The 11,265-nt window shown below is 38.1% G+C and overlaps 1 pseudogene; it reads right to left on the bottom strand.

The window, feature by feature from the left end:
* Positions 1-1,393: 1,393 nt before the first annotated feature.
* On the bottom strand, positions 1,394-2,220 carry LOC136335642 (RWD domain-containing protein 1 pseudogene; annotated as a pseudogene).
* Positions 2,221-11,265: the final 9,045 nt, after the last annotated feature.

Here is an 11,265-nt window from a genome sequence, read left to right as displayed (position 1 = left end):
ATTACAACTCAGAGACTATTATGTAACAACCAGTCTGTTCTTCTCAATCCCTTCACCTTTTCACTCAGGCCTCCAAGGCCCCTCCCCTCTGGGAATCATCAGTCTGTTCTCTGCATCTATGAATCTTTCTACTTTGTTTTTTAGATTCCACATATAAGTGAAATCATACTGTATTTGTCTTTTTCTGATTGACTTATTTCACTTAGAATAATACCCTCTAGGTCCATTCATGCTGTCACAAATGTCATTTTTTTTACAATCAACTAATATTCGATTGTATATGTACCACTGTTTTTTAAGCCGTTAGTCTGTTATAGGTCCTGGGCTTGCTTCCATATCTTGGCTATTATAAATAAGGCTGCAATAAACATAAGTGTGCATATATTCCTTCAAATTAATGTTTTGAGTTCCTTAGAACAGTGATTTTCAACCTTTTTTTTTTTCATAGCACAAACACACAGTAATTACTAAGGTCAGTGCCCCTGACTAAATACAACCATTTTCATCTCATGGCACAAATAAATTAGTTACTAAGGAAGAAGAGCTCAGGGCCCCTTTTTCTTTAGTAATTAGTTTATGAGTGCATGAGAAACAAAGGTTGAAAATCACTGCCTTAGAATATACACCCAAAAGTGGAATTGCTGGGTTATAAGGCAGTTCCATTTTTAATTTTTTGAGGAATCTCCATACTGATTTCCACAGTGGCAGCACCAGTCTGCATTCCCACCAACCATGCATGAGAGTTCCCTTTTCTCCACACTCATCAGCACTTGGGGTTTTTTTTGTTAATTTATTGATGATAGCCATTCTGACAGGTGTGAAGTGATATCTCCTTATGGTTTTAATTTGCATTTCTCTGATGATTAGTGATGATTAGCATCTTTTCATATGTCTATTGGCCATCTGTGTGTCCTCTTTGAAGAAGTGTCTCTTCAGGTCCTTGGCTCATTTTTTAATTGGATTGTTTGTTTGGTGTTGATCTGTATGTGTTCATAATAAATTTTGGATATTAACCCCTAATCAGATATATCATTGGTGAATATGTTCTCCTATTGTGTGGGTTGTCTTCATTTTATTGACAGTTTCCTCTGCAATGCAAAAACTTTTTAGTTTGATGTACTCCCACTTGTTAATTTTTTTCTTTTGTGTCCCTTGACCCAGGAGGTACATTAGAAAAATATTGCTAAGAAAAATGTCAAGATTTTACTGCCTATGTTTTCTTTCTATATATATTTGAAATTTCAAGGTCAGTTTATTAAACTTATTAATTAAAGCTTTCAGAAGAATAATCTCTTAAAAATTATTTTTCTTAGAAAAAAAGGAAAATCAACACCCTCTCAGCATAGCCACAGATGTTATGGCAGTCAACCCTCTCCTAGGCGGGGATAGTCCATCAGCCCTTTAAGTCACTCTCTTGGACAGAAGGCTGGTAGTCTGGATCATCTTAATCATCCTCCAGCTCCAAGTCATCCAATTCCTGAAAAAAAAACTCATCGACCTCCACATTGTTTCCAGCATCCTCCAAGAACTATCCAGTTCAAGATTATGATCTGTTTCAAATAGCTGTTTCCCACTTAATTTTCTCCTGCTGTTCTTCTGTTCTTTTTTTTTTTTTCTTTTCTTTTCTTCAGTGAGAGGAGAGAAGACAGAGAGATGGACTCCTGCATGTGCCCTGACTGGGATCCACCTGACAAGCCCACTAGGGGGCGATGCTCTGTCCATCAAGGGTGTTGCTTCAATGCTCAGCAATCGAGCTCTTCTTAGTGCCCAAGGTGGAAGCCATGGAACCATCCTCAGCACCCAGGGCCAACTCACTCCAATCAAGCCATAGCTGCAGGAGGAGGAGAGAAAGAGAGAAAAACCAGAGAGGTAGGGGTGGAGAAGCAAATGGGCACTTCTCCTGTGTTCCTGACTGAGAATCAAACCCAGGATCTACATTCCAGGTCAGTGCTCTACCACTGAGCAAACCAGCCAGGGTCTTTCTTGCTGTTCTTCATTCCTTCATTCATTATTCATTTCTTTTTCATTTCTAAGGGTTCTGCATCAAACTTGGCTTTCCAACTTAAATTCTCAATTGTAACAAGAGTGCCATTGAAATAACTGCTTTTCAGCTCGTTCTTCTTCTTCTTTTTGTTTCTTCTTCTCTTCTAGTTTTTATTTGCTCCACTATTTAATTTAATTTCTCTTGCACAGCTGTCACCAAGTAAAGATTATCACCATACCAAGGTTTTCTTCTTTCTGCCAGTAATGCTAATAATTTTTAAATGCCTGAGATATTATCTTCTAGATTTTCCTGGGAGACTATTTCATAAAAGGGGAGGACTTCATATGGGTATTTCTCACTATATATAAACTTAAGGGTAGTCTGGACAGTTTCACCTCTTTCTCCAGTCTCAGGTGCCTCAGATGTCACAGAAATGGTGAAGCTGGGAGGATTTTCTGGTAATACCAGTTATTAAATTCTCAAACTCCTCCTCACTCATCCCCTTAACATCCTCACTGCTGGTGAGAGAGAAAGTGAATGGGATGAGCTATACGGGGATAGCTGAGAGAGATCTTCCCATAAAGGAGTCAAGGCATATGGAACTTCGGAGCCTCCAGGTCATTGTGCTGCTCCTCACTATAATTTCTCATTGTGACCCTTGCTGCTGTCCATGGATCGTCCAGACACCCAACTGGCACGCTGCAACCAGGACCACTGCTGCAGAGGAGAATGGGCAGCAGCAGGGTGGATGCAGGCACAGAGTCTGGGGCTGTGAGGCCCAGAACCCAAAGCTAGGCCAGGCCTGCTGAACAACAGACTTGCCCTGGCCCTCTACCCACTGGGAAGTCCCTGTTTTCTTGTAGGTGTTTTATGGTTTCAAGGCTTACATTTAAGTTTTTGATATATTTCTTCTTTTCTTTACCATTGCTTTTTTTCTTTTTCTTTTTTTAGGTATTTAATTCATTTTGAATTAATTCTTGTACATGGTGTAAGAAGAGTTATCTCCAATTTTCCCAATGCAATTTATTGAATAGACTGTCCTTACCCCATTGTATGTTCTTCTCTGTCAAAAATATTAATTGACTATAAAGTGTGGATTTATTTCTGGCCTCTCTATTCTGTTCCACTGTTCTATGTGTCTGTTTTTATTCCAGTACCATGCTATTTTGATTACTATAGCCTAGTAGTGTAGTTTAATACTAGGTCCCATGATATCTTCAACTTTGTTCTTCTTTCTCAAGATTGCTGAGGCTATTCGGGGTCTTTTGTGGTTCCATATAAGTTTTTGGATTTGTTCTAGTTATGTGAAAAAATTCCATTGGTATTTAAGAATTGCATTAATTCTATAGATTACTTTGGGTAGTATGGACATTTTAATAATGTTCATTCTTCCTATCCATGAGCACAGTATACGCTTCCATTTATTTCTAACTTCTTCAATTTCTTTCTTCAGTGTCTTATAATTTTTCAAATGCAGTTGTTTTACCTCTTTAGTTAAATTTATTCTTAAGGAGGTTTTTTTTATGTAATTGTAAACAGGATTGTATTCTTAGTTTCCCTTTTTGATAGTTCATTATTGGCAAATGATTTCTGGATATTTGTTTTGTATCCTGCTACTTTACTGAATTCATCTGTCAATTCTAATAGTTTTTTGGTGGGGCCTTAAACTTTCTGTCTAGTTCTCTGCAGCTTCTCAGTTTGCAACCCCTTGGATAGAGTTCAGTGGTGTTAGCCTGGGACCACTTACATTGTTAAGATGGCTATGTACATATCTGAAATGTCCTTTTTCTATTGTTCTTAATATTTCACTCTCAAAGAATAAATTTTATTTCAAATTTCTTAAAGGATATTACTCCATAATAACTGTCACATAGTGACAACATGAGTTTTGTGTTGCTTTCTAGACTACTATATAATGGATGGTTTAGTGGGTGAAAGTCAGTAAAGACGTAGATTTTACTAGTTATGGAAAAAATATCTAACCATTAACATAATCTGAAAATGGAATGAAAACCAGTATAGAGTAGTGGTTCTGCCCATACAGGTGTTTTTTCAGAGAATCAAGAGTGTTATATCAAAGACTACAGATTGTAGATGGCACGGAGACCAGCACATAGTAACTGCTCAAGCAATAATAGCTGAAGCAGTGATAGAGACAAGGTTTCTCTGAGATCTCAACCAAATCTCAGGTTCTGTCATTTTACCAAGGGTCTATTTAGAAGAAAGTCATTTAGTATACCTAACATTTTAGGCATGGAGTGTTTTTACTAATATTATTACTAACAGCAATTGCTGCCAGCCATTGACAACCAGTATTTCTAAGGCTTTATGCTAAGTGCCTTACTGTTGTCTCATGTAAATGCTTATATGAGGTATGCATTAGCATTCCCACTTTACAGGCGAGAAATCTCAGGTTCACCCTGTTCACTTGATATATACAAGATCATATAACCAGTAAGATACAAAATCAAGATTCAATCCAAATCTTCCTGGCTCTAAAGTTATACTTATCACCCATTATACCACTTCAAAGAACAAAACAGCTGATTACCTTTTAAAGAGAAAACGCCACATGGATAATAATTTTCAAGTAAGACAGAAACATAAATGTCCTCAAAGATGAATACTCTTCACTTGAATCAGCAGGGAGATGTTATTACTCTTCCTTGGTAAGGTCTCATGAAGCAAAGAGACTGCATAGCTAGATCAGAAGGCAATTTTACCTTTGCTGAATGAACTCCAGCCTTGAAAACAATGCCAAGAGAAAACCCCACTGAGGCTTCCAGCTACCATTATAAAGTGAGTTTGGGATGATGGACCAGAGATCACTGTTAGAAGAAATTGCAAACTTTGAAACTTTCTTAAACATATTTTTCTTGTTAAACTTCTTTTTCCAAAGTGATCAGTTGAAAAACCAAAGAGAAAAGGACCTGGATGTTTGTCTTCAGGCACAGTAAAGAAAAGGAGAATTATTCTTTTTAATAACCAGGCCAAAAAAGGAGGGGGGAGAAGAAAAAGAAAGGAGAACTTGGGCAACTGGGAGCTAGTTCAATAGCAGAAAATTTCACTGTTTCTCCTGGAACAGAGAGATGACTGACCATAAACAGGCACTCAGAGTTGCACTATAGGGGTCATTCTCAGAATGTGGATCCCAGACCAGTACATCATCTTCACTTGCAAATTTATTTAATATGCAAATAATGCAACCCCATTCCTGACCTACTGAATGAAAAATTCAGGGATGAGGCCCAGCAATCTATGTTCTAACAAGCCCCTGTGTGGTTCTGATATATGCTGAAGTTTATAAAGTATTGCACTAGAGAATAGGATTTGACTCATTATAGCATTTCACCCTAGGAGGTACTGTTCCTCTGATACGTGGTGAAAATAAAAGCAAGAAAGTAACGTGCTGGGAAAGCTAAAGAAAATAATTCATGTCACCAACAGGGAGAAAGGGGTGAGCGCACCCACCCAGCTGGGAAAGTGAAGCTTACACGTCTTCAAGATGGGCTACAGGCTGAAGGTGAAGGGGCTGGCAGCATCAGCACCCTTTCCCCCTTGTCCCCACATATCTCCCCACCCACCCCAAACATGTCACCCCTGTACTGTGCCCAGGCTGCACGAGGGAACACCATGCCCAGCTCAGCAGAGCCTGTCTCTAGATCACCTGACCAATCACAGGCATTCGCAACAACAGAAACTATCACAGAAGAAGCAAGGTAAATAATCTATTGAATGAGCATGAGTCCTCATCCTCAAAAGCATCTATCTTCTGTGTATACTGCAATACAATCCACATTTGTTTGCTGACAGTTTTTGTTGTTAACCAAAACCATGAATAATCACTATAAATGATACAAAAATAGACTTAAAAATGGTGAAACTTACCATATCAGTTAGCAATGAATTTAGTGGAAAACAACATATGCCTAAGATAAACAGATATTATTCATTCTAATCAGGCACTTTAAAGAAAAAAATAAAATAAAATAAGAAACCCTGACTCTAGGTATCAATGAATAATAGGCACTGGTGTCCTAAAACAGAAGGTTCTTTATTCAATTATACTTAGGAACTTGTTTAAAATGTGACAAATCCTACTATCTTTGTACACTGGTAAATGTTTGTACATTCTAATGAGTTATTAAAAGCACTATAGAAGTTAATTCCCCAAACCATCTGAAACCATAATGCTTTGTTTTTCAGATTTTAAAACATAAATTTTAAAATTTAATTTCTCATAATAGCCAATGTTTTTATCATTATATCATGTAGATTCTATTTTCAAACTTTTTTTCTTCAGAGATTGAGTGAGACAGAAAGAGACAGAGAGAAGGACAGATAGGGACAGACAGGAAGGGAAAGAGACGAGAAGCATCAATTCTTCACAGTGGCACCCCAACTGTTCATCAATTACTCTCTCATATGTGCCCTGACTGGGGGCTTCAACAGACCAAGTGATCCCTTGATCAAGCCAGCAACCTTGGGCTCAAGCTGGCGACCTTGGAGTTTCGAACCTGGTTCCTCCACGTCCCAGTCTGATGCTCTATCCACTGCACCACTGACCAGTCAGGCAGGAAGAAATATTTTAAAACAAACCTTTTTGTTGAAAAAAAATGCAAGGTTTTTTGGAAGTCCTGGGTTCGATTCCCAGCCAGGGCACACAGGAGAAGTACCCATCTGCTTTTTCACCCTTCCCCTTCTCCTTTCTATCTACCTCTCTCTTCCCCTCTGGCAGCCAAGGCTCCACTGGAACAAAGTCGGCCTGGGCGCTGAGGATGGCTCCATCGCCTCCATCTCAGGTGCTAGAATGGCTCCGGTTGTAATGGAGCAATGCCCCAAATGGGCAGAGCATCGCCCCCTAGTGGGCAATCTGGGTAGATCCCAGCCAGGTGCATGTGAAAGTCTGTCTCTCTGCCTCCCCACTTCTCACTTCAGAAAAATAAAAAAAATTAAAAATGCAAGGCTTCTCGCTGATAGCAGAAGGTAATTCATGAGGTGTTATGAAGAAAAGTAATCTAAGCCATAGATGAAAGCAGACTTCCAGCTACAGAACTGCTACAAATGTCACTGATGCTGGAATGATATCAGAACCTCTCAGTGACAGGCTGGAAACATGGGTCACCTAGGTCTACACAGTGAAAGGAGAGAATAAGCAGTCCTGGGATTCTATCTGCCATAGCTATGGTAGGTGGCAGCAGATGTTTCTCATTCTCAAGTGCTTAAGATTTGTCTTTATTAAAACAATGACAACCCAGACAAGATACTGATATGGGACATAGGGGAGTAGAGGGGAACCAGAGCAGAAAATTGTTTCAATTTAGTTCAAACAGTTCTCTTTCCAACCTTGCTGTATTCACATACCTAATTATATCACCATATGCTTTGAAAAGAACATTTTTTCACTCATCTAAAACAAGCATATGGTGAAATATATTTTCAGTGTTATCATTTAAATGAAGTAAAGAAGAACTGATGTAGTATATAATACTTCTAATATATAAGGGGCTTGAAGACCTTTGAAATATAACTTCGGAATAGATGGATTCATAATTTTCTTGACATAGTTTTGCCTGTTTGATTAATTGGTGGCTTGAGACTGTCATTTTATATCAAGATTTGAATGTACATAGGTTAATTTACTAGAGAATACCATTTTAATTGGATTTAAAATTGGGGTATATATCTCTGAGGATCATAACTGGTCAGAGTAGTCAAAAGTAGTAATTAATGTGCTTCAGAATATTATTAATTTATTATCCAAATGCCTATGGTACTCCTGAGTTCATGGATTCGGGAAAATTTTCATCTCAGCACAAACTCAGGTTCATACATTTGGGTGTTATAAAAGATTAGTCAAATGTAAAATTATGAGAAGTTAAAAAAATGTATCATAGGACTTCTGTTACTGATTTTTAAGTTAGTTTATTAAAAATGAACAAACAGTATCTAGAAAAAATTCAAATGTGCGTTTCTTGAATGTCCACAGCTATTTTTTTTTTATTTTTCCGAACTGAGAAGCAGGATCCACCCAGAATCCCCACCAAGGGGACGATGCTCTGCCCATCTGGGGTGTTGCTCCATTGCAACCAGAGCCATTCTAGTGCCTGAGATGGAGGCCCTGGAGCCATCCTCAGTGCCCAGGCCAACTCTGCTCCCATGGAGCCTTGGCTGTGGGAGGAGAAGAGAGAGATAGAGAGAAAAAAAGAGGGGGAAGGGTGGAGAAGCAGATAGGTGCTTCTCCTGTGTGCCCTGGACAGAAATCAAACCCAGGACTTCAGAACTTCCACAATCTGAGCCAACACTCTACTACTGAGCCAACCGGCCAGGGCTCCACATCTATTTTTTATCAAAAAGAAATGTATCTACCACTGTTATAAAATTAAGCCATTTAAACAATGATTTTTGTCAATTTGCTTTAGAAATAATTGTGTCAAAATATGCATCAGGTAGGTTGGAGGTCAGAAAACGACCATTAGCCTTGGCTGTTCCAGTCACTACTTTTGCAACCCTGGTCAAGTTAACCTGTCTTTTTGTGTTGAGTTAACCTGTCCTCTCTAAAATGATGCTACATTCTAACATTTTGAAGGTTCGCTGAAAACTGCAAGAGATTGCATCTATTTGTTAACTTTGTTGTGCTTATTGAAAGACCTATCAATCATTCATGGACACCAAATACAAGGTCTTGCACACCCTGCTGTTTACAGGCATGAGGTCTGAAGAAATTCTGTAACAATTTTGGACCTAACAATGAGGAGAAGCCAGCCTCAGACTGCCTCAGTGCACATCAGTGAAGCCAAATATGTTCCCAAAAATCTCTTGAAGTAAGGAAAGTGGTTCGTGAATGCCTTCTAGACAACATGTAAGGGATCTTGGACCCACTCCATGAGAACAAAAGCATAGTCCTTTATGCACAGTGCCCTCTGTTTTATTCTCTTGCTTTGTGTGGTGAGTTAAGACTCTCCAGTGTTATCTAGAGCCAGAGAGAAGCAAAGTTCAGAAGTACTTAATATGACCTACAAGGCCTGCATAATTTGACCACCTGTCTACCTCTAACTTCACCCACCTTAGCTAGCAGTGGGGCTCCTCCTAACTCTCTGTGCTCCAATTAGACAGGCCATCTTACCTCCTGCCTCAGGGCCTCGGCACCTGCAGGTTCCTCTGGAAGGCTCTACCTGCATGCTCTAGAAAGACCACACAGTCATGATTTAGTAACATGTTCTTATCACTGTTAAAGTATCACTTCCTCAAGGAAACTGTCCATGATGACTTCCAGTCTAGATCAGGTATGTGTATAATGAACTCTAAAGGGCTGTGATCTTTTTCTTCACTTACCTATATTTGTAATTATGCATTCATTGATGGCATTATTCCAATATCTGTTTCCCCAACTCAGTGGTAACACCCATGAGAGTGTATCCTTTGAACTTTTGCTGACCAGTTCTACTATTCAAGATCATAATTGCAAGCAGCAGAAACCAATTCTAACTGATTTAGGCAGCATAGAGAGGAGTTAAAAGCCTCTGTTTGGTACCAAGCTGGCTGGGTCTGAATCCTGACTCTGCCACTTATCACCACTGTGGCCTCAGACAGTTTCCTTAGCATCTCTATGCTCCAGCTTTCTCATACAGAAAATGGGGATAATAAGAGGGTCTACCTATTAAAACTGCAGTGAGGACTGAATGAGTTTATTTATGTAACTTACATAGTAGGAACAGATCAAAGCAAATGTGAAACATCAAAACAATTGTAGCTATAGCTTAAGCAGAAAATAAGTATTAATATTTATTTTAAATGTTATTTATAGTAATGAGATATTATTAAAAGTTTATTGAATAGTCTATGATTCTGGAAAAGAGAAAATCATAGAGAAAGGAAACAGAGTAGGGTTTGAGTGGATGGAGGTAACTGCAAAAAAGAAGCATGATGGAATTCTACTGTATCATGACTATGGTGGTGGGTACACGACTTTATATATGATCAAAAAAGTCTACTGCTTTCCTATACAGCAGCAATGAAACTTCAGAAAATAAATTCAAAAAATTCTTTTACAATTGCAAAAATATGAAATAACTAGGAATAAACTTAACAAAGGATATGAAGAATCTATAGACTGAAAACTACAAAGCATTATTGAAGTGGATTGGAACAGTTTTAAAATAGCCATATTTTAAATAGCAACAAATTTAAAATAGCCATATTTTATACCCACAGCAGTATACAAATTTAATGTAATCCCCATTAAATACCCAATGTCATTTTTTAAAGAAATAGAACAAAACAATCACCAGGTGTGTATGGAATCATAAAAGAGCCCAAATAGCCAAAGCAATTCTGAGGAAAAAGAATGAAGCCAGAGGTATCACACTACCTGACCTGAAATTATACTATAGAGCCATGATAATCAAAACAGCATAGTATTAGCAGAAAAACAGACATACAGACCAATGGAACAGAATCAAGAGCCCAGAAATAAAACCACATTTATATGGACAAATAATCTTTGACAAAGGAACCATAAACACATAATGGAGAAAAGAAAGCCTCTCAATAAATGGTGCTTGGAGTATTGGAAAGCCATATGCAAAAAAAATGAAACTTAACTACAGTTTGTCCACATGCAAAAAAAAAATTAAAAATGGATCAAAGACCTAAATGTAAGATCTGAAACAATAAATTACATAGAAGAAAACATAGGTACTAAACTTAGGACCTTGGCCATAGAGAACAGTTTATGAATTTAATCCCAAAAGCAAAGGAAGTAAAGGCAACTATAAATAAATGGGACTATATTAAACTAAAAAGTTTCTGAATAGCAAAAGAAACTGACAACAAAACAAAAAAGGCAACCCACCAAATGGGAATTGATATTCACAAACAACAGCTCCAATTAAGGGGTAAACATACAAAATATATAAAGAACTCACAAAACTCAGCAACAAACAAGCAAACAACCCAATTAAAAAATAGGGAGAGGACCTGAACAGACACTTCTCCCAAGAAGACATACAAATGGCCAAAAGATATATGAAAAGATGCTCATCTTTGCTAGCTATTAGAGAAATGCAAATCAACGATGAGATACCACGTCAAACCTGTTAGATTGGCTGTTATCAAGACAGGTAATAACAAGTGCTGGAGAGGTTGTGGAGAAAAAGGAACCCTCATTCACTGATGGTGGGAATGTAGTAAACTGGTACAGCCATTATGGAAAAACAGTAGGGTGGTACCTCAAAATATTAAGAATTGAATTACCATATTACCCACCAACCCCTATACTG

The sequence above is a fragment of the Saccopteryx bilineata genome, chromosome 4, assembly GCF_036850765.1.
Source record: "Saccopteryx bilineata isolate mSacBil1 chromosome 4, mSacBil1_pri_phased_curated, whole genome shotgun sequence".
Lineage (NCBI taxonomy): Eukaryota > Metazoa > Chordata > Mammalia > Chiroptera > Emballonuridae > Saccopteryx > Saccopteryx bilineata.
The sequence above is the reverse complement of the archived record's forward strand: the minus strand, read 5'-3'. Positions and strand labels throughout refer to the sequence as shown.